This window comes from Oncorhynchus tshawytscha, linkage group LG05 (genome assembly GCF_018296145.1).
Source record: "Oncorhynchus tshawytscha isolate Ot180627B linkage group LG05, Otsh_v2.0, whole genome shotgun sequence".
In the NCBI taxonomy this organism is placed as follows: Eukaryota; Metazoa; Chordata; class Actinopteri; order Salmoniformes; family Salmonidae; genus Oncorhynchus; species Oncorhynchus tshawytscha.
Genome location: NC_056433.1, coordinates 38003092 through 38030560, shown reverse-complemented (window position 1 = coordinate 38030560; position 27469 = coordinate 38003092). Strand labels below are relative to the sequence as shown.

The following is a 27469-nucleotide window of genomic DNA, read 5'->3' as shown; positions in this document are numbered from 1 at the left end:
CTTTTGAGATATTTTGTTGTCACATTGCACAAGTTGGAACCGGTGTTTTTCTGGATCAAACGCGCCAAATAAGTTGACATTTTGGATATATATCAACGGATTTAATCAAACAAAGGACCTTTTGTGGTGTTTATGGGAAATATTGGAGTGCCAACAAAAGACGCTCGTCAAAGGTAAGGCATGAATTATATTTTTATATCAGTTTTGTGTCGCGCCTGCAGGTTTGAAATATGCTTTTCTCTCTTTGTTTACGGAGGTGCTATCCTTAGATAATAGCATCGTTTGCTTTCGCCGAAGAGCCTTTTTGAAATCTGACATGTTGGCTGGATTCACAACAAATGTAGCTTTAATTTGCTATCTTGCATGTGTGATTCCATGGAAGTTAGATTTTTATAGTAATTTATTTGAATTTGGCACTCTGCATTTTCCCTGGCTTTTGGCCAGGTGGGACGCTAGCATCCCACATATCCCAGAGAGGTTAAGAATGCTGCTCATTAGCTACAGCTCAGCATTCAACAACGTAGTGCTCGCAAAGCTCATCACTAAGCTTAGGACCCTGGGACTTAACACCTCCCTCTGCAACTGGATCCTGGACTTCCTGACTGGCCACCCCCAGTTGGTAAAGGTAGGCAACAACACACCTGCCACGCTGATCCTCAACATGGAGCCTCACTGGGGCGCATCCTTAGTCCCCGTCTGTACTCTGTTCACTGATGACTGCGTAGCCAAGCAGGACTCGTTCTCTGATCGCACCGAATAGTTTCAAACTGAAATAGATTTTTTCCTGTACTTATCGGAGCCCATATGCGTAATGCATCGTCTTGAAAGGGAAAGATACACATCCCTACTGCATTTAAAAAAAAAAATTGTTTAGTTCCATGGTAAAGTCTAGCCTAATTCCCTATTCTCTTGATTGTAGGCTCTTCAGCTGAGGCACTTGTCAGTCTGAAAGGTACTGTATCTTCACACATTGCATTGATTATCCTTGTGTGTAAGTATACAGTGCATTCAGAAAGAATTCATACCACTTGACTATTCTGCATTTTGTTGTTGCAGCCTGAATTCAAAATTGATCCACAAAAATCCTCACCTATCTACACGTAATGCCCCATAATGACAAAGAGAAAACAACATGTTTTTATTTTAAAAAGTGCAATTTTTATTGATGATTAAATACAAATCTAATTTACATAAGTTTTCACACCCCTAAGTCAATACAGAATCACCTTTGGCAGTGATTACAGCTGAGAGTCTTTCTGGGTAAGTCTAAGATCTTTGCTTACCTCGATTGTACAATATTTGCTCATTATTTTTTTAATTCTTCAAGCTCTGTCAAGTTCATTGTTGAGCATTTGTTGAGCACAGACCATTTTTCTTGCTATTGATTTTCAAGCACATTTAAGTAAACTGTAACTCTGTCATTCAGCAAGTGTCTTCTTGGTAACCAACTCCGGTGTAGATTTGGCCTTGTGTTTTAGGTTAGTTTCTTGCTGAAAGGTGAATTTGGCTCCCAGTGGCTGTTGTAAAGCAGACTGAACCAGTTTCCCTCAAGGATTTTACCTGTGCTTAGCTCTATTCTTTTCATCCTAAAATAACTCCCTAGTCCTTGCCGATGACAACCATGCTTTAAAATATGTGGTAATTAGTGATGTGTTGTTGGATTTTCCCCAGACATTTTTCCGTCACATTTTTTACTTTAGTGCCTATTGCAATATTTTTGGGAATATTTTTATTCTGTTCAGGCTTCCTTCTTTTAACTTACTTTTAGGTTAGTATTGTGGAGTAACTACAATGTTGTTGATCCATCCTCAGGATAACTGCTTTTAAAGTTACAATTGATTGACCTAGTGAAATCCATGAGCGGTTTCCTTCCTGAGTTAGGAAGGACGCCTGTCTTTTTAATGACTGGGTGTATTGATTCACCATCCAAAGTGTAATTAATAACTTCACCATGCTCAAAGGAATATAACATTTCAGCTTTTTTTTGTTTTTTACCCATCTACCAATGGGTACCCTTTGAGAGGCATTGCATAACCTCCCTGGTCTTTGTGGTTGTATCTGTGTTTGAAATTCTCTGCTCGACTGAGGGACCTTACAATTATCTGTATGTGTGCGGTACAGAGATGAGTTAGTCATAAAAAATTAATGTTAAACACTATTATTGCACAGAGGGAGTCCATGCAACTTATGGGACTTTTTTGCCATAAAAGGGGTTGAATGCTTATTGACTCAAGACATTTAAGCTTTTCATTTCTCATTAATTGCAAAAATATTCTAAACATAATTCCACTTTGACATTATGGGATATTTGGTGTTGACCAGTGAGACACAATTTAAATTTAATCCATTTTAAATTCGGCTTTAACAAAATGTGAAATAAGTCAAGGGATGTGAATACTTTCTGAAAGCACTCTATGAATTGCATATGTGTTTGAACTGAGGTTACCAACCTCTTCAAGAGGGAAACAAACGTAGCAGGTGTAAAACAACACCTGCTACGTTTGTTGTGGAGTTCCCACATCCGTTTTTCAGGGGAAATGGAAGTTAGGTTGAAAATACTGTATCCACTGTATCCACATCCACTTTCTGCGACCCCACGGAGATTCAGAGGTTGGAGATGTCAGTACCTCATTGGATTAGGCATCTTTAGTAGATTCACGAATGACTGGCTTAAAAATGCAACACGCAAGGGATGTGTCGTAGACCCATAACTAAGCCAATCTGAAGTCTTAACTTGTCAATTGTTATACTGTAGTCATCAAGTTGTCTGAGTCAATGGACTTTATTAACTTATGTCATCCTCAATGTATGATGTAGTAAAAATCTATTAAGTAGTTTACTCTTCTTTTCTCCTTTCCTGTATGACCAATGATCGCAGGAGACTTGATAAAGCAATAGTGTGTAAACTAGTCCTGTCACCGACGGTGCCTTGCAAAAGTATTAATCCCCCTTGGTGTTTTTCCTATTCTGTTGCATTACATCCTGTAATTTAAATGGATTTTTATTTAGATTTCATGAAATGGACATACACAATATTCCAAATTGGTAAATTGAAATGGGAAAAAAATAACTTAGTTTAAAAAAATGTAAAACTGAAAAGTGTTGTGTGCATATGTATTCACCCCCTTTGCTATGAATCCCCTAAATAAGATCTGGTGCAACCAATTACCTTCAGAAGTCACATAATTAGTTAGATTGCACACAGGTGGACTTTATTTAAGTGTTACATGATCTCGGTGTGTATATATACACCTGTTCTGAAAGGCCCCAGAGTCTGCAACACCACTAAGCAAGGGGCACCAACAAGCAAACGGCACCATGAAGACCAAGGAGCTCTCCAAAGTTGTGGAGAAGTACAGATCAGGGTTGAGTTGGAAAAAGTATCCAAAACTTTGAACATCCCACGGAGCACCATTTAAATCCATTATTAAAAAATGGAAAGAATATGGCACCACAACAAACCTGCCAAGAGAGGGCTGCCCACCAAAACTCACAGTCCAGGCAAGGGGGGGATTAATCAGAGAAGCAACAAAGAGACCAAAGATGACCCTGAAGGAGCTGCAAAGCTCCACAGTGGAGATTGTAGTATCTGTCCATAGGACCACTTTAAGCCGTACACTCCACAGAGCTGGGCTTTACTTAAGACTGGCCAGAAAAAAAGCCATTGCTTAAAGAAAAAATAAGCAAACACATTTGGTGTTCACCAAAAGGCAGTTGGGAGACTCCCCAAACATATGGAAGAAGGTACTCTGGGCAGATGAGACTGAAATTGAGCTTTTTGGCCATTGAGAAAAACGCTGTCTGGCACAAACCCAACACCTCATCACCCCGAGAACACGATCCCCACAGTGAATTGTTGTGGCAGCATCATGCTGTGGGATGTTTTTCATCGGTGGGGACTGGGAAACTGGTCAGAATTGAAGGAATGATGGATGGCGCTAAATACAGGGAAATTCTTGAGGGAAACCTGTTTTAGTCTTCCAGATTTGAGACTTGGACCGAGGTTCACCTTCCAGCAGGACAATGACCCTAAGCATACTGCTAAAGCAACACTTGAGTGGTTTAAGGGGAAACATTTAAATCTATTCGAATGGCCTAGTCAAAGCCCAAACCTCAATCCAATTGAGATTCTGTTATATGACTTAAAGATTGCTGTACACCAGCGGAACCCATCCAACTTGAAGGAGCTGGAGCAGTTTTGCCTTGAATGGTCAAAAATCCCAGTGGCTTGATGTGTCAAGCTTATAGAGTCATACCCCAAGAGGCTTGCAGCTGTAATTGCTGCAAAAGGTGGCTCTGCAAAGTATTGACTCTGGAGGGTGAATAGTTATGCATGCTCAAGTTCTTATTTTTTGTCTTATTTTTTGTTTGTTTCACAAAAATATTTTGCATCTTCAAAGTGTTAGACATGTTGTGTAAATCAAGTAATACAACCCCCCCCTCCAAAAAAATATGTATTTTAATTCCAGGTTGTAAGGCAACACAATAGTTAAAATGCCAAGGGGGTGAATACTTTCGCAAGGCACTGTATCAATGGTCATGAAGGAAGGAGACTGGGAAAGGAGGACACTTCAAAGTTTGGGAAAATAGACTGTCTAAACAATGAGGGAGCAGTTGTGACTTGTCAGGGTATTGTGAGTTTAATCCATTTTTGATAATACCATATGTTGTAAATTTCCAGAGGGCAGTCTGTCAAATACTTTGAATGAGAAGCAAACAAAAGCTCACAACACGAGAGGACGACACACCCTGGTGTCCATGGAAACGGTGAGATGACCAATGTAGCCCTTCCTCCCGTCTATTGCCTTGGAACTCTTTAGGGCTCATGGATTTTATCTCTGGTAATTCAACCATTATTGATTAAGTCGGCATTGACACTCTTATCAGCACTTCCCATGAGTTGAGCTGGGGATTGCCACGGCCCTCACGATAAGATATTATCACAATACTTTGTTGGTATGATATGTATTGCGATTCTCACGATTTATATACAGTTCTAGTAAAAAGTTTGGACACCTGTTCATTCAAGGGTTTTTCTTTATTTGTACTATTTTCTACATTGTAGAATAATAGTGAAGACATCAACACTTTGAAATAACACACATGGAATCATGTAGTAACCAAAAAAGTGTTACATTTTTTACATTTGAGTTTCTTCAAATAGCCACGCTTTGCCTGACAGCTTTGCACAGTTTTGGCATTCTCTCAACCAATTTCATGAGGTATGCACCTGGAATGCATTTCAATTAACAGGTGTGCCTTGTTAATTTGTATATTTTATTTCCTCAATGCGTTTGAGCCAATCAGTTGTGTTGTGACACGGTAGGGGTGGTTTACAGAAGATAGCCCTATTTGGTAAAAGACAAAGTCCATATTATGGCAAGAACAGCTCAAACGTAATGATGGACTGTTGTTTCTCTTTGCTTAAAGACATGGTCAGTCAATGCGGAAAATTTCAACAGCTTGGAAAGTTTCAAGCGCTGTCGCAAAAACCAGCTATGATGAAACGGGCTCTCATGAGAACCTCCACAGGAAAGGAAGACCCATAGTTACCTCTGCTGCACAGGATAAGTCTATTAGTTACAGAGTTCAAGTATAGACACATCTCAACATCAACTGTCCAGAGGAGACTGCGTGAATCAGGCCTTCATGTTTAAATTGCTGCAAAGAAACCACTACTAAAAGACACCAATAAGAAAGAGACTTGCTCGGGCCAAGAAACACAAGCAATTTAAAAAAACATTATTTTTTAAAAATATTTAACCTTCATTTAACTAGGCATGTCAGTTAAGAACAAATTCTTATTTACAGTGACGGCCTACCGGGGAACAGTGGGCTAACTGCCTTGTTTTTACCTTGTCAGCTTAGTGATTCTATCCAGCAACCTTTCAATTACTGGCCCAATGCTCTAACCACTAGGCTACCTGCAATGGACATTAGACCAGTGGAAATGTGTCCTTTTGGTCTGAGTACAAATTGCGACACAGAGTATGTGAACGGATGATCTCCACATGCGTAGTTCCCGCCATGAAGCATGGAGGAAGTGTGATAGTGTGGGGGTGCTTTGCTGGTGACACTGTCTGATTTTATTTTGAATTCAAAACACACTTAACCAGCATGGCAACCACACTTTTCTGATGCGATACGCCATCCCATCTGCTTTGCACTTAGTCCCACTATCATTTGTTTTTCAACAGGACAATGGCCCAACACATATCTAGGCTGTCTAATGGCTATTTGACCAAGAAGGAGAGCGATGGAGTGCTGTATCAGATGAGCTGGCCTCCCCAATCACCCGACCTCAACCCAATTGAGATGGTTTTGGATGAGTTGGACTGCAAAGTGAAGGAAAAGCAGCCAACAAGTGCCCAGCATATCTGGGAACTCCTTCAAGACTGTTGAAAAGCATTCCAGGCGAAGCTGGTTGAGAGAATGCTAAAAGTGTGGAATGCTGTCAAGACTAAGGGTGGCTACTTTGAAGAATCTAAAATATATTTAAGATTTTTTTTGGTTACCTGATGATTCCATATGTTATTTCATAGTTTTGATGTCTTCACTATTATTCTACAATGTAGGAAATAGTAAAAAAATAAAAATAAAATGTAAACCCTTGAATGAGTAGGCGTGTCTGAACTTTTGACTGGTATTGTATGTATTGCAATTTGATGCTGTGATTTTATTGCGATTCAATGTTCCAAACTTATTGCTCACCATATCTCTGCTGCAGAGGGACAAGAGCCATGAGAAAACACTTTTTTTATCAGTCATGGAAATAAAAGTACTGAAAACAAATTGGCTACCTTTTTTTTAAGCTATGAAGGAAAAATAGCCAACTAGCGCATGAATGTGATATTGTCTATATAATCGTCAAATAATATCACTATGTAACTCATTTTAGTTTTTTTTACTACCCATGAGCAGTTTGTCTTTCTGTTCAAATAACCATCATTGGTCTGATTTGCACAATCAATTCTACCATGTTGACACTTCATTTGTATTATCAACAAATCAGTGCCCCAGTTTCATCTTAGATGGAGTAGGAATGTTTAATAAGCAAAACTATCTGCACATTTTAAAAACATGTTAAAACATTAACATTATCACCCATATGCTGACACTGCCCTCCCTGTGTCCAGCCGACGCGGAGCTCCAAGAGTAGCAGACTGTTCGGGGAAGAGGAGGAACAGCGCCTCCCATCCAGATCCCCTAGAAGGAGCCAAAGGGTCACCTCTGTGCCCCAGGTAAGGGCTCCAGCTCACACAGATGGGCAATGCAGTCTCTCTTCTTGAGGTCGACCGATTAATCGGAATGGCCGATTTAATTATGGCCGATTTCAGGTTTCTATAACAATCGGAAATCTGTATTTTTGGACACCGATTTTTATTTAATTTTAAAAAAGTGATGTATATTAAATATATATATATTAAATATACAGTGCCTTGCGAAAGTATTCGGCCCCCTTGAACTTTGCGACCTTTTGCCACATTTCAGGCTTCAAACATAAAGATATAAAACTATTTTTTTGTGAAGAATCAAAAACAAGTGGGACACAATCATGAAGTGGAACGACATTTATTGGATATTTCAAACGTTTTTAACAAATCAAAAACTGAATAATTGGGCGTGCAAAATTATTCAGCCCCTTTACTTTCAGTGCAGCAAACTCTCTCCATAAGTTCAGTGAGGATCTCTGAATGATCCAATGTTGACCTAAATGACTAATGATGATAAATACAATCCACCTGTGTGTAATCAAGTCTCCGTATAAATGCACCTGCACTGTGATAGTCTCAGAGGTCCGTTAAAAGCGCAGAGAGCATCATGAAGAACAAGGAACACACCAGGCAGGTCCGAGATACTGTTGTGAAGAAGTTTAAAGCTGGATTTGGATACAAAAAGATTTCCCAAGCTTTAAACATCCCAAGGAGCACTGTGCAAGCGATTAATATTGAAATGGAAGGAGTATCAGACCACTGCAAATCTACCAAGACCTGGCCGTCCCTCTAAACCTTCAGCTCATACAAGGAGAAGACTGATCAGAGATGCAGCCAAGAGGCCCATGATCACTCTGGATGAACTGCAGAGATCTACAGCTGAGGTGGGAGACTCTGTCCATAGGACAACAATCAGTCGTATATTGCACAAATCTGGCCTTTATGGAAGAGTGGCAAGAAGAAAGCCATTTTTTTTAAAGATATCCATAAAAGGTGTCGTTTAAAGTTTGCCACAAGCCACCTGGGAGACACACCAAACATGTGGAAGAAGGTGCTCTGGTCAGATGAAACCAAAATTGAACTTTTTGGCAACAATGCAAAACGTTATGTTTGGCGTAAAAGCAACACAGCTCATCACCCTGAACACACCATCCCCACTGTCAAACATGGTGGTGGTAGCATCATGGTTTGGGCCTGCTTTTCTTCAGCAGGGACAGGGAAGATGGTTAAAATTGATGGGAAGATGGATGGAGCCAAATACAGGACTATTCTGGAAGAAAACCTGATGGAGTCTGCAAAAGACCTGAGACTGGGACGGAGATTTGTCTTCCAACAAGACAATGATCCAAAACATAAAGCAAAATCTACAATGGAATGGTTCAAAAATAAACATATCCAGGTGTTAGAATGGCCAAGTCAAAGTCCAGACCTGAATCTAATCGAGAATCTGTGGAAAGAACTGAAAACTGCTGTTCACAAATGCTCTCCAACCAACCTCACTGAGCTCGAGCTGTTTTGCAAGGAGGAATGGGAAAAAATGTCAGTCTCTCGATGTGCAAAACTGATAGAGACATACCCCAAGCGACTTACAGCTGTAATCGCATCAAAAGGTGGCGCTACAAAGTATTAACTTAAGGGGGCTGAATAATTTTGCACGCCCAATTTTTCAGTTTTTGATTTGTTAAAAAAGTTTGAAATATCCAATAAATGTCGTTCCACTTCATGATTGTGTCCCACTTGTTGATTCTTCACAAAAAAATACAGTTTTATATCTTTATGTTTGAAGCCTGAAATGTGGCAAAAGGTCGCAAAGTTCAAGGGGGCCGAATACTTTCGCAAGGCACTGTATGTATATATATATATATATATATATTTATTTATTTATTTATTTATTTATTTATTTATTTATTTATTTATTTATTTATTTATTTATTTATTTATTTATTTATTTATTATTTTTTTTACACATTTATTTAAATATTGTTGTTACATTGTACAACCGTCAATGTTATTTCATAATTATGTACAATTCTGGCAAATTAATTACGGTCTTTGTTAGGAATGAATGGACTTCACACAGTTCGCAGCGAGCCAGGCGGACCAAACTGCTGCATATACCTTGACTGCTTGCACGGAACACAAGAGTAGTGACACAATTTCCCTAATTCTAAGAAATGCATGTTAGCAGGCAATATTAACTAAATATGCAGGTTTAAAAAATATATACTTGTGTATTGATTTTAAAGAAAGGCATTGATATTTATGGTTAGGTTTGGTGCAACGACAGTGCTAAATCATCACCCGTTTGGCGAAGTAGGCTATGTTTCGATGAGAAATTAACAGGCACCGCACCAATTTATATGCAATGCAGGACACGCTAGATTAACTAGTAATATCATCAACCATGTGTAGTTAACTAGTGATTTATGTGAAGATGGATTGTTTTTTATACGTTTTTAATGCTAGCTAGCAACTTACCTTGGCTTCTTGCTGCCCTCGCGTAACAGGTAGTCAGCCTGCCACGCAGGCTCCCCGTGGAGTGCAATGTAAGGCAGGTGGTTAGAGCGTTGGACTAGTAACCGGAAGGTTACAAAAATGAATCCCCGAGCTGACAAGGTAAAAATCTGTCGTTCTGCCCCTGAACAAGGCAGTTAACTCACCGTTTCTAGGCCGTCATTGAAAATAGGAATGTGTTCTTAACTGACTTGCCAAGATAGACTTAGGGATGCCACCCGTTAGATAAAATACGGAACGGTTCCATATTTCACTGAAAGAATAAACGTTTTGTTTTCGAAATGATAGTTCCCTGATTTCGACCATATTAATGACCAAAGGCTCGTATTTCTGTGTTTTATTATGTTATAATTAAGTCTATTTGATAGAGCAGTCTGAGCGATGGTAGGCAGCAGCAGACTCGTTAGCATTCATTCAAACAGCACTTTCGTGAGTTTGACAGCAGCTCTTCGCTGTGCTTCAAGCATTGAGCTGTTTGACTTCAAGCCTATCAACTCCCGAGATTAGGCTGGTGTAACCGATGTGAAATGGCTAGCTAGTTAGCGGGGTGCGCACTAATAGCTTTTCAATCGGTGACGTCACTCGCTCTGAGACTTGGAGTAGTTTCCCTTGCTCTGCAAGGGCTGCGGCTTTTGTGGAGCGATGGGTAACGATGCATCGGGTGGCTGTTGTCGACGTGTTCCTGGTTCGAGCCCAGGTAGGGGCGAGGAGAGGGACGGAAGCTATACTGTTACACTGGCAATACTATAGTGCCTATAAGAACATCCAATAGTCAAAGGTATATGAAATACAAATGGTATAGAGGAATAGTCTTATAATAACTACAACCTAAAACTTCTTACCTGAGAATATTGAAGACTCATGTTAAAATGAACCACCAGCTTTCATATGTTCTGAGCAGGGAACTTAAACGTTAGCTTTTTTACATGGCACATATTGCACTTCTACTTTCTTCTCCAACACTTGGTGCAAAAACAATTTAAACCAAATTGAACATGTTTCATTATTTATGTGAGGTTAAATTGATTTTATTGATGTATTAAGTTAAAATAAGTGTTCATTCAGTATTGTTGTAATTGTCATTATTACAGATAAAACAAAAAATATTGGCCGATTAATCGGTATCTGCTTTTTTGGCCCTCCAATAATCGGTATCGGCGTTGAAAAATCATAATCGGTCGACCTCTACTCTCTTCAAATCATCAAATTAGTCACATGCGCCGAATACAACCACCTTACAGTGAAACTCTTACTTACGAGCCCGTAATCAACAATGCAGTTTTTTTAAAGAAGAAAAAAGATGATGATAATAATAAGAAATATAAGTAACAATGAATTAAAGTAACAGTAAAATAACAATAGCAAGACTAAATATACAGGGGGTACCGGTTAGTTGAGGTAATATGTACATGTAGGTAGAGTTATTAAAGTGACTATGCATAGATTATAACAACAGAGAGTAGCAGCGGTGTAGGGGGGTAAATGCAAATAGTCTGGGTGTCCAATTGATTAGGTGTTCAGGAGTCCTACGGCTTGGGGGTAGAAGCTGTTTAGAAGCCTCTTGGACCTAAACTTGGCACTCCGGTACTGCTTGCCGTGTGGTAGCAGAGAGAACAGTCTGACTAGGGTGGCTGGAATCTTGGGCAATTTTTAGTGCCTTTCTCTGACACCACCTGGTATAGAGGTCCTGGATGGCAGGCAGCTTAGCCCCAGTGATGTACTGGGCCGTACGCACTACCCTCTGTAGTGCCTTGCGGTCGGAGGCTGAGCAATTGCCATAACAGGCAGGGATGCAACCAGTCAGGATATTCTTGATGTAGCTGTAGAACCTTTTGAGGATCTCAGGACTCATGCCAAATCTTTTCAGTTTCCTGAGGTGGAATAGGTTTTGTCGTGCCCTCTTCACAACTGTTGGTGTGCTTGGACCATGTTAGTTTGTTGGTGATGTAGACACCAAGGAACTTAAAGCTCTCAACCTGCTTCACTGCAGCCCAGTCAATTAGAATGGGGGTGTGCTCAGTCCTCTTTTTCCTTTAGTCCACAATCATCTCCTTTGTCTTGATCACGTTGAGGGAGAGGTTGTTGTCCTGGCACCACGCGGCCAGGTCTCTGACCTCCTCCCTATAGGCTGTCTCGTCATTGTCGGTGCTCAGGCCTACCATTGGTGTGTCATCGGCAAACTTAATGATGGTATTGGAGTCGTGCCTGGCCGTGCAGTCGTGAGTGAACAGGGAGAAACAGGGGGACCGAGCACGCATCCCTGAGGGGCCCCTATGTTGAGGAGCAGCATGGCGGATGTGTTGCTATCTACCCTCACCACCTGGGAGCGGCCCATCAGGAAGTCCAGGATTCACTTGCAGAGGACGGTGTTTAGTCCCAGGATCCTTATCTTAGTGATGAGCTTTGAGGGCACTATGGTGTTGAACGTTGAGCTGTAGTCAATGGATAGCATTCTCACGTAGGTGTTCCTTTTGTCTAGGTTTGAAAGGGCAGTGTGGAGTGCAATAGAGATTGCATCATCTGTGGTTCTGTTGGGTCGGTATGCAAATTGGAGTGGGTCTAGGGTTTCTGGAATAATGGTGTTAATGTGAGCCATGATTAGCCTTTCAAAGCACTTCGGCGAGATGGGACGAGTGTCAGTCGGTGTAGTACGATTTGATCTTAGTCCTGTTCGATGGTTTGTCAGAGGGCATAGCAAGAGTTCTTATTATCTTCCTGGTTAGAGTCCCGCTCCTTGAAAGCGGCAGCTCTAGCCTTTAGCTCAGTGCGGATGCTGCTTGTAATACATGGCTTCTGGTTGGAGTATGTACGTACGTTGACTGTGGGGAGGACGTCATCGATGCACTTATTGATGAAGCCAGTGACTGTTGTGTACTCCTCAATGCCATCAGAGGAATCCCGGCACATATTCCAGTCTGTGCTAGCAAAACAGTCCTGTACCTTAGCATCTGCTTCATCTGACCACTTTTTTTTATTGATCTAGTCACTGGTGCTTCCTGCTTTAAGTTTTGCTTGTAATCAGGGTGATATAATTATTTTCAGATTTGCCAAATGGAGGAACGAGGGAGAGCTTTGTATGCGTCTCTGTGTTTAGAGTGAAGGTTGTCCAGAATTTTTTTTTTCTCTGGTTGCACATTTGACATGCTGGTAGAAATTTGGTAATACGGATTTAAGTTTCCCTGCGTTTAAAGTCCCTGGCTTCTAGGAGTGCCGCCTCCTGGGTGAGCATTTTCTTGTTTGCTTATGGCGGAATACAGCTCATTCAATGCTGTCTTAGTGCCAGCCTTTGACTGTGGGTGGTATGTAAACAGCTATGAAAAATACAGTTAGTGTGGTCTACAGCTTATCATGAGATACTCTACCTCAGGCGAGCAAAATACATAGTCCCCTGCCCCTCGTCTTACCAAATGCCGCTGTTCTATCCTGCCGGTACAGCATATAACCAGCCAGCTGTATGTTGATAATGTTGTCGTTCAGCCACAACTCCGTGAAGCATAAGATATTATTGTTTTTAATGTCCCGTTAGTATTTTAATCTTGTGCGTAGGTCATTGATTTTATTCTCCAAAGATTGCACGTTTGCTAGAAAAATGGAACGAAGTGGAGGTTTTTCGATCACCTACGATTTCTCAGAAGGCAGCCAACCCTTTGACCCCTATTTCTCCATCTACTCTTCACGCAAATCACAGGGATCTGTGCCTGTTCAGAGAAAGCAGAATATCATTCGCGTTGGGCTGTTTAAAGGGAAAAAAGGTTTCTGCCAGTCCGTGGTGAGTAATCGCAATCCTGATGTCCAGAAGTTATTTTTGGTCATAAGAGACGGTAGCGGCAACATTATGTACAGTTGGAGTCATTAAAACTCGTTTTTTTAACCACTCCACAAATTTCTTGTTAACAAACTATAGTTTTGGCAAGTCGGTTAGGACATCTACTTTGTTTATGACATAAGACATTTTTGCAACAATTGTTTCCAGACAGATTATTTCACTTATTCACTGTATCACAATTCCAGTGGGTCAGAAGTTTACATACACTAAGTTGACGGCGCCTTTAACTTCTTATTGCTGGGGGGCAGTATTGAGTAGCTTGGATGAATACGGTGCCCAGAGTTAACTGCCTGCTACTCAGGCCCAGAAGCTAAGATATATGCATAGTATTAGTATATTTGGATAGAAAACACTCTGACATTTCTAAAACTGTTTGAGTGATGTCTGTGAGTATAACAGAACTCATATGGCAGGCAAAAACCTGAGAAAAAATCTAAGGTTTGTAGTTTTTCAACTCATCCCCTATTGAAGGTATATTGGGATATTGGACATCTTGCACTTACTAAGGCTTCCACTAGATGTCAACAGTCTTTAGAACATTGTTGATGCTTCTACTATGAAGGGGGCTGAATGAAAGGGGAATGACTCAGAGGTCTGGCAGAGAGCCACGGGCTCGTGACGCGCGGTCATGAGAAACACCATGGGACCCTGCAGCCGTCATACCGCTCAGGAAGGAGACGCATTCGGTCTCCTAGAGAGGAACATACCTTGGTGCGAAAAGTGCAAATCAATCCCAGAACAGCAAAGGACCTTGTGAAGATGCTAGAGGAAACAGGTACAAAAGTATCTATATCCACAGTAAAACGAGTCCTATAAACTGAAAAGCTGCTTAGCATGGAAGAAGCCACTGCTCCAAAACCGCCGTTAAAAAAAAGCCAGACTACAATTTGCAACTGCACATGGGGACAAAGATTGTACTTTTTGGAGAAATGTCCTCTGGTCTGATGAAACAAAAATAGAACTGTTTGGCATAATGACCATTGTTATGTTTGGAGGAAAAAGGGGGATGCTTGCAAACCAAAGAATACCATCCCAACCGTGAAGCACGGGGTGGTAGCATCATGAGGCATAAAACAAAATAGATAGCATCATGAGGCAGGACAATTATGTTGATATATTGAAGCAACATCTCAAGCAATCAGTTAAAGCTTGGTTGCAAATGGGTCTTCCAAATGGACAATGACCCCAAGCATACTTCCAAAGTTGTGGCAAAATGGCTTAAGGACAACAAAGTAGAGGTATTGGAGTGGCCGTCACAAAGCCCTGACCTCAATCTTATAGAAAATTTGTGGGGAGAACTGAAAAAGCTTGTGTGAGCAAGGAGGCCTACAAACCTGACTCAGTTACACCAGCTCTGTCAGGAGGAATGGGCCAAAATTCACCCAACTTATTGTGGGAAGCTTGTGGAAGGCTACCTGAAATGTTTGACCCAAGTTAAACAATTTAAATGCAATGCTACCAAATACTAATTGAGTGTTTGTGAACTTTTGACCCACTGGGAATGTGATAAAAGCTTAAATAAATCACTCTTCTATTATTCTGACACAAACTGCCAAAAGCACACATGGTGCATCTACGAGTGGTTTTACTCGAACATAGACAGGTAAGCTGTATTACATACTTTCACAGTAAGTTATTGTAAGTTCTTTATTCCATTGAGCGCTGCCAACTTTTTCTCCTTCCAGACCTTTATTTGAAGGGGACAATGACTTCTGCCTGTGTTTGAAAGAGTCCTTTCCTAACCTGAAGACCAGGAAGTTGATCCGTGTGGAGTGGGGGACAATCAGGAGACTGATGGGAAAACCCAGACGGTATTGTTCATTATTATAGCATATTCTCTTTTCAAAGCTTGGCCCTCCAAATCAGATTTTTATTTCAAAGCTCTCTTACATAGAACATTGTCCTGATCATATAGGCCTAGACCATGTCCAAAACAACAAAAAATACACTAAGTTCATACATTTTCTGTCATTTAAATTGTCAAGTCATGTCTTTCTACACAATACCACTACTTATATATCCAATCTGGGAGGTAAACTTGATAAAGTATTCAATCATTTTGCTGTGTATTTCGGATGGAATCAAGGCATGAGAATGTACCAGAGGCCACCAAAATAGAGCTCCTTCTGCTAAAAATGTTTAACCCGGGGGTGGCCTGGCTGGTTATGTACTTGTGGAAAACACTGATCCCTAGCCACCAATGATACACCACGCAGAAACATGTTTAACCATTTATTGAATAATGCAGGTCTTGGCGATATAGGCTCTGCTCCTTCAGCATCAAAATATACAATTAACTACAAGCAGTGAATGTGGTAAGCTATACCAATCCCCCAAAACAGCAGAGCCAGAATACTGTGTAGCTATGGCAGAAAGCACGATTTAGATATTATCAAATGATCCAGCTAAGTTATTCTACCATATCAAGGTTGTGTCCTGACTGGCCTATGAGGATCAGGTTACAGTGGATCATGGTTCTACAGAGATCTCTTCCTCCCGCACAGATGGAGAGGTATAGAGGGATTGGTTGAGGGGTTTATGATCTCACACCCATCATAAATTTTAAGGCAGCAGCCCAACCCTTCTGGTCTGTAACGTGAGAGGCTGGAATGTCTGTGTGCCTTAGGAAGAGTTTACAGCCCAAAATGCCAGAACATCAAATAAATTGACCTTTGAACATTATATTTCAGCCAAAATGGTGGTAAAACAATGATAGATGGAATATGAAAATGAATGTTGATTTTTGTGCTGTCATTAAAACTTAAATGAAGACGTTATAATAAAAACGTTACTTGAAGAGTTATTATTTGTATATGATGTTTACATCCTTTTTGTTGTGTAGAAAATATCCAGATCAAAGAGAACTGTGATTTTAGTTGTCTAAACGAGATCATAGTAAGTTCTAATACCTTGCCCTGTAACTAGCTACAACCCAGGGAACCCAGAGAGCATGTCATAAAGACGGAAACGGCCCTTTTGACCCGAGGGTATAAAACATGTGCGCTAAGAATTTACATATCAGACTAAGTTGACCATGCGCTGCAGCCGCGAAACGCAACACGAGTTTGAGGAAGACAAAGGAACCTTTTAACAATCAATGCTATGGTTGATTACTGTATCTAGGAAGGTGAATTCAAGCAGGGCCACCCAGTTATTCTTTTCAAGTCACTGGTTGTCTACACGGCCCTCCTACCCACGTTGGGAGTGTCGACACGGCTGATTAGCCTCGCCTCCTCAGAAGCTCACTCACAGAACGAGTGCAAGGAAACAGACAACTAAGAGAAAGGACATGGCTCTCCCGAGTGGCGCAGTGGTCTAAGGCTAGCTGTGCAACTAGAGATTCTGGGTTTTTAGAAAAAGTGCGACTAGGCCTATTTGTTTTTAGAAAAAGTTTCAACTATATTGCTGTTCATTGTCTATATATACACTACTCGTTTAAAAGCTAGAGAGAGGCCGGTGGAGATTCAGTACGTGAATTGCGCATGAAGCGAACAGTGAAGAAAACCAAGATGTGTAAATTAGAAGTTAATATATTAATGCAAAAAATATCAGTAAGTGTTTGCACAGATTTAGATAAAGCGCTCACTTAAATTAAAATGTAGTGTCATCATAGCCACCCACTGCTTCACTAAAATTGATCATTAGGCTATGGACAGGAGACATAAACTGAACAAGTTCCACATACATGTGAATAACAGAAATTGAATAATGTGTCCCTGAACAAAAGGGAGGGGCAAAATCAAAAGTCAGAATCTGGTGTGGCCACCAGCTGCATTAAGTACTGCAGTGCATCTCCTCCTCATGGACTGCGCCAGATTTGCCCTATTATTTTTGTGAGATGTTACCCCACTCTTCCACCAATGCAGCTGCAAGTTCCCGGACATTTCCGGGGGATGGCCCGAGCCCTCACCCTCCGATCCAACAGGTCCCAGATGTGCTCAATGGGATTGAGATCCGGGCTCTTCGCTGGCCATGGCAGATCACTGACATTCCTGTCTTGCAGGAAATCATGCCCAGATCGAGCAGTATGACTGGTGGCATTGTCATGCTGGAGGGTCATGTCGGGATGAGCCTGCAGAAAGGGTACCACATGAAGGGGGAGGATGTCTTCCCTGTTACGCACAGCGTTGAGATTGCCTGCAATGACAAGAAGCTCAGTCTGATGATGCTGTGACACACCGCCCCAGACCATGACGGGCCCTCCACCTCCAAATTGATCCTGCTCCAGAGTACAGGCCTCGGTGTAACGCTCATTCCTTTGACGATAAATGCATATCCGACCATCACCCCTGATGAGACAAAACCGTGACTCGTCAGTGAAGAGCACTTTTTGCCAGTCCTTTCTGGTCCAGCGACGGTGGGTTTGTGCCCATGGGTGACGTTGTTGCCGGTGATGTCTGGTGAAGACCTGCCTTACAACTGTCCGCAATAGGGCTTGTATACCTGTCTGAGCACTGATGGAGGGATTGTGCATTCCTGGTGTAACTCAGGCAGTTGTTGTTGCCATCCTGTACCTATCCCGCAGTTGTGATGTTCAGATGTACCGATCCTGTGCGGGTGTTGTTACATGCAGTCTGCCACTGCGAGGACGATCAGCTGTCCGTCCTGTCTCCCTGTAGCGCCGTCTTAAGCGTCTCACAGTACGGACATTGCAATGTATTGCCCTGGCCACATCTGTAGTCCTCATGCCTCCTTGCAGCATGCCTAAGGCACGTTCACGCAGATGAGCAGGGACACTAGGCATCTTTCTTTTGGTGTTTTTCAGTCAGTAGAAAGGCCTCTTCAGTGTCCCAAGTTTTCATAACTGTGACCTTACTTGCCTACTGTCTGTAAGCTGTTAGTGTCTTAACGACCGTTCCACAGGTGCATGTTTATGAATTGTTTATGGTTCCTTGAACAAGCATGGGAAACAGTGTTTGAACCCTTTACAATGAAGATCTGTGAAGTTATTTGGATTTTTACGAATTATCTTTGAAAGACAGGGTCCTGAAAAGGGGATGTTTTTTTAGCTGAGTTTAACATTTCCTTGTCAATTTATATGATAGGCTACATTGATTTAGCGTTATCCTATAATGTAGACAAAACAAATATTCTCCTACAGAAAGGATTTGAAGGTAAGGCACCATTCTTGAGTGTGATGCACTGCAGGTGACTTTGAATGATGAGTCCTTTTAGGTGGGTCGGTGTGCATGTATAAGTTCACTTATTCTCTATATCCATTCATAAAGTTTTCTAAAATAGCTTAGACTGTCTGGACTTCGTCTCTTTTTGCAGGGTCAGCATATATGCGAGGAATGACGACAGGTGCCAGTTTTGCATTGGCTCTCTTATTAAATGGGATGCAATTGAATGAAACGTAGCCAAGCTGCGTTTCAATAAAATTCATGATTCATCCTATCGGATACTTAGCCTATATCCTAATATTTTCAGTAGCATATTTTTCCGGAAGTATATAATTTTATCTCATTACTGTGTCCCCTCTTACCACTTTTAACAACATATTGCCATATGGAATAACCACAGCAGCATTAGTGACGTTATGCGAAATGCTCTGAAAAGCGGAGGGAAAAACGCATCGGACTTAGTTAGTGCGTCAAAATTCGAATTCCTCTCCAATCTGACATTTTATTCATTTGTATATTAAAATAATATTTAGAGGTTATATTAATAAAATGCTACTGATAATAACGAAGTGTCATGATTATAGTGAAGTTGCAATGAAAAGCCACGTGTTTCTTTTGAAAGGTTATGTCGGTTACTGTGTACATTGGCCTGGCCAATTACCATGATTTCAAATTCTATACTCTCACAGCATATTGCTTGATCGCTAACAGCTAATCGCCATATGGGTGTTTAGCAAGCCAACCGCATGCTAGGTAATGCTAGTATCAACTGCTCATCCAACACAGCTGAAACTATAGCAAGCCTTAATTGGTCATCTCACAGCTATAAAGCATCAGCTTCCCCACTAAGGTATACTGTGATAACTTGAAATCTGAGGAAGAAAGCTTATGGTTTGGGTTAGGCAGTAGCAACTATTTCAAATGAAGCTGTACCTCTGTGAAAATATTCTTAATGATGGAAAGACCCAGAAAAGTTTAGCTGACGACAGCCTTACTCCATCCGAGTAGCACAAGATATCACGCTGCTTGACTGCTGAACAGTGTGTGTAGCAGCCCGCAGCATTTGGGCCAGCACAACGGTGGTAGATATGAGTCATGCTCCACTACAATGACTGTAGCAGTGTGAGCGGCATCAGGGTATTAGATGCCTTGCATACGCACCATGTACAAGCATGCATGATAATGCACGTAAACTTGTTTACCACTATCCTAAAATGTGTGCCATCCTACTGCGATGCTCCAAGCAGATGCTATTGAAGGGGTAGACAGTGTTGGCATCTGTCACCACAACATCGTGTGCTATTGGCAATAGCAATAATAGCAACCATGCCATAACGACTATGTGCAGATCATACAAGACGTAACAAGAAATGCATGAATTAGCACAAGATCATGGATACGAGCCAAACCATGCACATGCTCCCATGAATGCAATATCGGCAGCCATTCCATTTATGCAGTACTGTGTGTAGATAATGAAGCAAAGAATATCAGCTACAACCTGAATGTGTTATCATTCCCCACAGCATAAGAGTTGAAGCCTAAAACGCTTGATAGAACTAAATGAATTAATAACAGTAGCTAATGCATGATTACTAGAATGAAACGATCACTAAAATTAGCATACAATAGCATATGATAGAATTAGAATAGAGTCACAACTGTCACTCGAAAAATACTAATAGAATGCAAAGATGGACCGACAGGAAGGACTACATATGTAAAATGCATGATTAAACCTGGCTAATAAATCAGCCTAAACCTACCGCTGCAGATAAGGATGAAGTAAATGTAAATACTTTGTCTGAAACTATGCTGTAAAATGTATGCCAATAGTGTGACTCGTGAAACAGTATGCACAAATGTGCTAGCAGACACTCCTGATTTGAACAAATCAAACTTTGTCACATGCTCCAAATACAACAAGTGTAGACCTTACTGTGAAATGCTTACTTACAAGCCCAACAGTGCAGTTCAAGAAAGAGTTAGGTAAATATTTTCTTAACGCAATAAAATAATAACGAGGCTATACACAGGGGGTACAGGTTTGTCGGGGTAATGTGTCCATGTAGGTAGGGGTGAAGTGACTGCATAGAGCAGAAAAGCAGCAGAAGTGTAGCTATACAAGTACAATAATCCAGACCAGTCTGCAAGTTCATTTGAATGCATTTCTAGCTTTAAAATGTAACAGGGAAAAAGGTTCCAAAGAATAATAACCATAGTTAGAAATCATTTGTACAACATTTACAATGTGACTGCCGGCGCAAGTCACAATAACTAATGTGATTGGGATGTTCCCTAAAATGTAGAATATTGCTGGAAGGCACTGTATCAGCAGTCTCGTGAGGTGCACGACATGCAGTGATAGTTAGGCTACTTTCGATATTGATGCTACACTAAACAAATTACTGAAATACTATCGAATCTCCATAAGTACCATCTCCTGCTCCTGATCAGAAAGCATTGCTCCTCACTCATGGAATATCAACGCCTAGGCCTCTAGCTGTCCTAGCATTTGCTACCTTCTAATTGTATGGACGAGGGATGATTCTCCATGATGGGGTGTGAGTTCACCGAGCGCACAGACTTCCTGAAATCTGGCATTGGGAACAAAGTAGGCTATACGATAGGCTACTCCCGAGACGACTAATTATACTAAGCTAGCTAGTTTGTAGCTGCTATTGATGGACAACATTCATGCAGCAATGTATCATAAAGCGTTCCCTTTCTGAACTGGCTTCTCTTCATGGACACCATGGATCTCTGGGAAATATCAATGCAATGGAATCGAATGAAACATTTTGGGGGGTTTTCTTTTTCATGCACACCAAGTGTACCAGTTATTTGTGTCTGCAATTAACTTAAATGTTCCCCTCTAGGTGTTCATCTGCATTCTTTTCGGAGGAGCGGACTGCACTGGGGCAGAAGAGGCAGAAGATGCGTCTGCTGCAGCAGAGAAAGCTTGCCGACGTGTCACACTGCAAAGACCTCCCCGATGAGATTCCCCTGCTGCTTGTCATAGGAACCAAAGTCACTGGTACAACACTTGTCATGTCAACCAAAGTGACTTGTTAAATATCAGCAGCCCTTACCCTAAAAGTAGCTATCATAGTCACCTGTAAAATATCCACAAACCTGTAGCCATAGCAACCAAAGTCACCTGCAAATACCTCCAGATTAGATTTCCTTGTTTTTGTATGTGCAGCCAGCTTTGAGTATTGATTATGTCTGTGTGTATTCCAGCTCGTCTCAGGGGAGTCCATGACGGCCTGTTCACTGGGCAGATTGATGCTGTGGATACAGGCGCTGCCACTTACCGTGTGACCTTTGACCGGAATGGGCTGGGCACACACACTGTGCCTGACTACGAAGTGTTGGTATGCCTGCCTAGCCTTCATAACACTCATTCAGCATTATGTTAGAACCGGGATTCTAACCTCATCAGACATCACCGACACAAACGCATAAGTCTTTGGCCATCACTAGCAGTTTTGTCCAAGCCCCAAGAAAGCATTACCGACCTAGAAGACGATACATTTTTCTTCCTCGATCACGCTCATATGCTTTCGGAAAATCAGCAGCAAGGGAGGGAACATGTACAAGATATTGCCAATACCATGGTGATTTATTGCATTACCAGCTAGAGTTGATTTAAAGTATCGGTTGTGTTTCTTCCCTCTCCAGAGTAACGAGCCTAACGAGACCATGCCCATCTCAGCCTTTGCCCAGAAACAGAGACCCTCCCGCTTCCAGAACTTCATGACCCCACCTAGGGAAACTTACCCCTCTGCCACCACACCCGTCCGCATGGTAAGCATGAAACAAGGGCTTCAGTGCACATTATAGTTGCCTTTCCAGTTTTATTTGTGATCATGTGAGATTACGGGGAATGCTTCATGTACTTCTATTGCTATAAGATGAATATGACGGACCCTTAAATTGAATATTGTTTTGTTTATTTGGAATTGACACGTCAATTCCTGTGACAGGACAATGACCCCCTCATCAGCTCCATGGAAAAGCAAACTCTCCGGAGCTGAAGGGGATACACTCGGCGGATTCCCTGTCAAGTTCCTCGTTCAAGTGGTGAGTGTTCCTGTCTTGGCTTTGCCTCTAGGATCATATATCATAGTGTAAATATGTCCCACTAAACTCTCTCCCTCTCCTCAATCTCCTAGATGAGGCTTTCCAAGATCCTTATGATCAAGAAGGAACACATCAAGCACTTGAAAGATATGAACTCAGAGGCTGAAAAACTGGTATGGTCATAGATAGTTCTATAACAATATTATAACAGAATATTTTCAAGACAGTATATTCAGTCAAAGAAATTTGGAAATAAGTGACAAAAAGTAAATGTATACCACTTAACATTGATATGTGTGTTTGTCTTTGTAGAAGTCATACTCAATGCCTATAGGCCTGGAGTTCCAGAAGCGTTATGCCACCACAGTCCTGGAGCTGGAGCAGCTCAATAAGGACCTGAACAAGGTGCTGCACGAGGTCCAGCAGTTCTGCTGCGAGGTGAGGACTTATTTCGGGCTCATCAAATAAATGGGCTATATTTGATAGTTTTGCAGCTAAATGTGTAACATGTAGCCAAGCCTCTTGTGAGGGTACTTAGTGAGAAGACATACCGAAGACTAGCAAAACATCAGCAATAGTTGTTTTAGATTGTCATCAGCGAAAGGGTGTCTTAATAATAATGTAAATAAAATGTGTTTTTGTTTCCAAAGCTTTTATGAACTTCTTTCTCTTCAGCTGCTCCCAGAACAGTTTTGCAACAACATGAATCTAAGTATCTATGTCCCTGCGCCCTCTCTAGCTGGCCCCAGATCAGGGCATGGCGCCTGCAGACCGGCCCACAGAGCTGCGTCAGCACTGTGAGGAAGAGACCAACTCCCTCCACAACGACCAGCAGTGTGTTTCTAACTCCAGCCTCACACACCTCATCTCAGGCCTCACCGCCTTGTTGCTTCAGATCAAGGTTAGTGTAAGGTACACACACACAGCCTCAGCCCTACTCAAGTTATTTGTTTGCCTGATCATGTATTTGTTTGTGCTCCAGTGTCTGGCTGAGGGAGGAGACCTGAACTCCTTTGAATTTAAATCACTGACGGACTCTCTGAATGACATAAAGAGCTCAATAGACCCCTCCAACCTCAGGTGAGTGCCTCTACATATCACACTCATTCTCTGCCCCAATGTTTTGTCCTATTTAGAGTTATGCAGGGAGATGGATGGCGGTGATAGCAGTCTTCAGAGAAAGGTCTATAAATATGGCCAAGAATGACGGGTGCATGTTCACATGGTCAAAATGTGTGTGTCTTGTCTGTGCAGTTGCCTCCAGAACAACGTAGAGATCCACGTAGCACACATCCAGAGTGGCCTGAGTCAGCTGGGAAACCTGCATGCCTTTGCAGCCAACAACACCAACACGGTCTGAAGCCGGCATCATTACCACACACCGAGAGCAGCCTGGTCAGCACCAACGAAGTGGAGCATACACACACACACCATCTCGAATGACTGAAAGAAAAGATGTCCTTTGTGGATCCCCTAACTTCCCTCCAAGAAAGGCCCCACTGAAATTATCTGGTTCAACATGTATTTTTTAGGTTGTGGGGAAATATCCTGATTTTTATCAGTCTGTCGTCCACTTTTATTGTGGATGTCTTTTGAAAATGATTTGTTTACTATAATGAAAACTGACATTTTAATGTCAAAAAATTGCCCTGGTCTCTAAACTAGATTTTGGTCATTGCGGGAATTCACGTACATTTCCTGTTGTAGATGATTCTATAGTCTCATGGGCCAAACAGTACGTTAAACAGTTTCTATAATAATCCATATTTATTTATTTATTTTTGAGTGATATAACAATTTACCATTTGGAGCTTCCCTTTGAGTCAATGTTTTGTGTTCCTTTACTCAACTGGTAGTAAGCACAGGGGAGGCTAAAGAATGTTTTGTACATTTTCTTTATTGTGGATATATGTAGAATGCCTTTATGATTACTAGGATTTATCATCAACATTTCTGTAACATACTCAAAGATGGCTTTTGTAATTTTGTGTGCACTGAAGAGATTTTTGTACTAGGAGGTTTGACAGTCTCGAACAGGACATTGCTGTTGCTGAAAGCTCACATCAGGCCTACATCACTGATGTAACCAAATTTCAAACACAAAACTGAGTTGGTAAAGTTTGTTACCAGAATTTCTCCATTTCATAATTGGTTGTGTAAATCTGTATATGGGAATGCCCCAGGGCAATTGTAAATATTCCTTGCTGTCATTTTGTATTAAACATATAGCAAAGCAAACTGATTACATGCATTTGTACACAGTGCTGGTACATTAAATGTCGTATATATTTTATTTTGCATGTTTGCAAACGAAGATAATTAAAATATTTATTTAAATATACTAGTGTTTCTTTATAACAAACTGACATTTCATTTTGAAGTTAAGAACCCACCACTTTTTGTTGTTGCTGTGACAGAAAATGTACATACAATTTCAAAAGCCAGACATGGCACTCTGAATCTCATCAGAATACTCTTGCTCCTCACTGGCACAAATAGGAAAGGAGTGGCCAAAGGTGTCTGGTCTGCGCTTGAGGATGCTGGACTTAACATGCTTTGGAGAGGACCTGCCGAAGTTGTTCTGTGATTGAATTGGAGGGATTACCACTCATCTCTGGACCAATGGTTTCATTTGAGGGAAAGTTGTCATATTCAACCAGGACATGTTTTGGCCCTGTGCCAAAACTTGATGTAATGTCCATTTTCTTTGTGATACAGATGAGTGTTGTTGCACGGAACCGCAGTGCTCAACTCGTTGAGTCTCATTTGCTCAACTTTGCTCCTATTCACCTCCCTGGCATCATAAACACAAATGATAGTCGAGTGTATGTGGTTGCCCGTTTTCCTGGGTAGTGTTGCCTTCACATGTGTTTCTTCCACCTGGTGTGAAGTGGTGGTCTGAATTAGTTCCTGACTGAATCTCTTGGGGCATTAGGTTATAGGGTTGTGTGAACGGGGCCACAGGGGTGTTTGCAGCAACACCGTTGAGATTCATGGACAAAGGCAACCCTTCCTGGTGATGGGATTTGGCTCGTCGGTTCTGTAACCACACCTTATTGCATTTTAAAGTTGTGGTTTAGTGGTTAGTAGTCCAAGACCAATTTGTTGTCATGGAAACTGTTTTGTGTCTTAACCGACTTGAAATGTGGTGCCTTACCTGAATTCTGGGTTCTGGTAGGCCAGTGAGAGCCTCAAGTCTCTCGCGGTGGTAGATGTCAGGGTATTTGGTGTTAGAGTACACTTTCTCCGGCACCCCTATTTACTGCTGGTTGATGGGTCAGCAAAGCCATGCTATCCGCTCTTGGCCCCGTGGGGTTTGCAGAGTTGAAATTGCTTATCCTATCGGCAGAACCATAAATGGTTCAAACCAAGAATGATGGCATGAGTATAACAACGTAACCAATGTAGACCGTGTTAAAACTTACACAGTAACCAACCTGAATGCAGCATGCTATTCCCCTCCATGTGTCCTCGGTACATCTGGAATTGATTTAGGTCCCTCAGTTTTCCGTGGACGGCAGACATATTACTCGTCTTTTATTCCTAAAATGTGACACCACAATGGCCAGATCCCTGGTCTTATATCCGCCCTCATCTCCTTGTGAACGAAGGTGACTAGTAACGGATTACATTGATAAATTAGCCTACCCAAACTCACACATCTATTACATTGTGAAAGTGTTTCATAATAAATGACCATGGGAATGATGTTACTTCTTTTTGACTGTATGTTTGGCATTGTCAAAGACGGTCACTAGCCCTACTATTCATAAGATCTGGGTTGGTATTTTAATTAAAGGCTGGAGAAAGTTTATTAGTTCTTTTTACTTTCAAACATCAAACAGCAGTGAGCTGCTGGCTGGCCAGGGCATCATGCACACGCCAGTGATCAGCTGAGCTGTTTTATAGCAGGCACTGGCAGCTATTGGAGAGACAAATCATGTCAACCATCATATGATGTTCTGTTGTCTATTCTATTTAGGCCTGTAACCTGTGGGTGATGATACAAAGGATCACAATACAATTGTATTTGTCACATGCTTCGTAAACAACAGGTGAAGGCTAACTGAAATGTTTACTTAGGTGCGTTTCCAACAATGCAGAGTTAAAGTTAAAATAGAAATAGTGACACGAGGAATAAATACACTGTGAATAAGAACAAGTAAAAAATAACATGGATATATACAGGGAGTACCAATACCAAGTCGAATCGCAGGGGTACCAGGTAATTGAGGTAGCTATGTACATATATGTAGGGGTAAAGTGACTAGGCAACAGGATAGATAATAGACAGCTGTAGCAGCAGCGTATGTGGTGAGTGTGAAAGTATGTGTGCACATGTTATGTGTGTGTGGGTGTATGCAGTTTGGGTTTAGGGGTGTGAGCGTGTGGTTAGAGTCCAGTGTGTGTGTGCATGGTCAGTGCAAGAAATGTAGTAAAAAAAGGTCAATGCAGGAAGTCCAGGGTGACATTTTATTAGCTATTTAGCAGCATTGTTTAGCAGTCTTATTGTTTGGGGGTAGAAGCTGTTCAGGGTCCTGCTGGTTCCAAATTTGGTGCACTGGTACTGCTCTGCTTAGCAGAGAGAACAGTTATTTTTTCAGCCTCCCTGAGGGGGAAGAGACGATGTCGTGCCCTCTTCAAAACTGTGTGGACCGTGTTAATTCCTTAGTGATGTGGACACCAAGGAACTTGAAGCTCTCAAC

At 41.5% G+C, this 27469-nt stretch overlaps 1 pseudogene; it reads left to right on the top strand.

The window, feature by feature from the left end:
- The first annotated feature begins 647 nt into the window (after positions 1-647).
- LOC112232969 lies at positions 648-25098 on the top strand (annotated as a pseudogene).
- The last annotated feature ends 2371 nt before the right edge of the window (positions 25099-27469 follow it).